Source organism: Moschus berezovskii, chromosome X (assembly GCF_049115385.1).
Source record: "Moschus berezovskii isolate FMDL1 chromosome X, NW_MosBer_1.0, whole genome shotgun sequence".
In the NCBI taxonomy this organism is placed as follows: domain Eukaryota; kingdom Metazoa; phylum Chordata; class Mammalia; order Artiodactyla; family Moschidae; genus Moschus; species Moschus berezovskii.
This window is the reverse complement of record NC_142488.1, coordinates 23330775-23332809: the sequence shown is the minus strand read 5'-3', so window position 1 is coordinate 23332809 and position 2035 is coordinate 23330775. Positions and strand designations below refer to the sequence as shown.

General features: G+C 50.3%; 1 pseudogene; it reads left to right on the top strand.

Annotated features, from left to right (window-relative positions):
• Positions 1–333: 333 nt before the first annotated feature.
• Positions 334–1355, top strand: LOC129563810 (melanoma-associated antigen B1-like; annotated as a pseudogene).
• The last annotated feature ends 680 nt before the right edge of the window (positions 1356–2035 follow it).

Here is a 2035-nt window from a genome sequence, read left to right as displayed (position 1 = left end):
TCATCATGACTCTGAATGTGAACTGAAAGGACATGCCTCCCCTGACAGCCCCCACAGGCATCCCTCTAACGCCCAGGCAGGGCTGCCTGCCTTCACCCAAGCCCTCGCTCTCACTTCCTACTCAGTGGTTTCAAGGGAGGGGCTCACCAGGAGAACAAGAGACTTGTGGGTCCTAGAGCACTTGCCTCAAGGACCCCTCAGAAGCGGCTTAGGTTCAAGCCACGGAGGACTCTCCTCACCTAAGTTGCTCGCAACATCTTCTTGTCCCGCCTCTAGGTGCCCTCCTTGCCTGCCATCCTGCCCGCATGTGCCTGTGATCCATAACCTGTCACCATGCCTCAGAGGCACAAGAACAAGTACCATGCCTGCAGGAAATGCCACCAGGTCCAGGGGGACACCCGGTGTCCCCAGGAGGCCCAGACCAGTGCGCTGCAGCCCCAAAAGAGCGGTGCCCCTCCTGCTCCTCGTCTGTCCCTCAGGGTTCTCCCGTGAGCGCCCCTGCTACTGGAGTTCACCAGGAGCTTCAGGGAGCCATGGCTCCTAGCTATCCTGATGCAGGGCCTTCCTGCCCAGGATCTGATGAAGGTGCCCAGGGCCCAGAGGAGGAAAGTGCAGGTGTCTCCCAGGCAGCCCCTGCCACTCAGAGCACTCACTAAGATCCAGTGACCAGGAAGGACAGCATGCTGGTGGAGTTCCTGCTGGAGAAGTACACCAAGAAGGAGCCCATCATGCAGAACGCCCTGCTGAAGGTCGTTGGCAGGAAGTATAGGCAGCACTTCCGTGAGATCCTCATGGAGCTGGTATTTGGCCTGGAGCTGAAGGATGTCGACCGTAGCAGGAACATCTACGCCCTCGTCAACAAGCTCAATCTCTGGGGTGATGAAGTTCCGAGTGATGAGCGGGGGCTGCCCAAGTCCGGTTTCCTCATGGTGCTCCTGGGCATTATCTTCATGAAGGGTAACCGTGCCACCAGGGAGGAGGCCTGGAAATTCCTCAGTGTGTTGGGGGTCTATACTGGGAGGAGGCACTTGATCTTTGGGGAGCCCAGAAGGCTCATCACCAAAGATCTGCTGCAGAAGAAGTACCTGAAGTACCGACAGGTGCTGAATGGCGATCCTCCACGCTTCGGGTTCCTGTGGGGGCCGAGAGCTTGTGTTGAGACCAATAAGATGAAGGTGTTGGAGGTGCTGGCCAAGATCAATGGTACAGTCCCGACTTCCTTCCCAGACCTCTATGACAAGGCTCTGAGAGATCAGGCGGAGAGAGCAGGGCAGAGAGGCGCGGCCAGGGCTCCAACAATGGCTGAAGTCAGTGCCCCTTCCAGGGCCACATCCTGCAGCTCCTCCCACATCTAGAGAGGGAGGGCCGGCCACTTTCTTCCCTTTTGTGTTGGAACAGAGCTGTCAAGCTCCTAAATAGTAGAGAGTAATAGGCTAGAGGGAACAAACTTGTATGTTCTTTACAGTTTTGTGCAGTAAGGGAGTTTAGGCACAATTCATTTTAGCAAAATATTTATCTTTTTTCCTTTATCCATAGCAGAAATATCTAGTGAAAGTTGATTTAAATTAGATTGGTAAGGAGATGACGGAGGAGTTAAGTCTTTACAAATGTTAATTACTTTTCGTTATTGTTCTTCCGAATACAAATGCATTAATCATATAAATCACATTGGTTGCTGTTTAAAGTTTTGAAAGCCACAGGTTGGGTATATGTAAAACACACTGATCATATTGAATATGTTGTTCACCATCTAAACAAGGTAAGATGATATTGGAACAGCATTTCCTCAAAGAGTAGTCAAGCTCCTAGATAGTGCAGGTTAGTAGGGGTCGAGCAAACCAAGTTTAGATCTCTATTCTCTTCCTGATTTAATCTAGTAACTTCTACATGTTATTTATTTCATTTTCATCAAATATTTTTACTTCTAACAGATTCTTTTTCTTCAGAATATTGAGAGATCAAATTGCCAACATCCGCTGGATCACGGAGAAAGCAAGAGAGTTCCAGAAAATACATGTATTTCTGCTTCATTGAC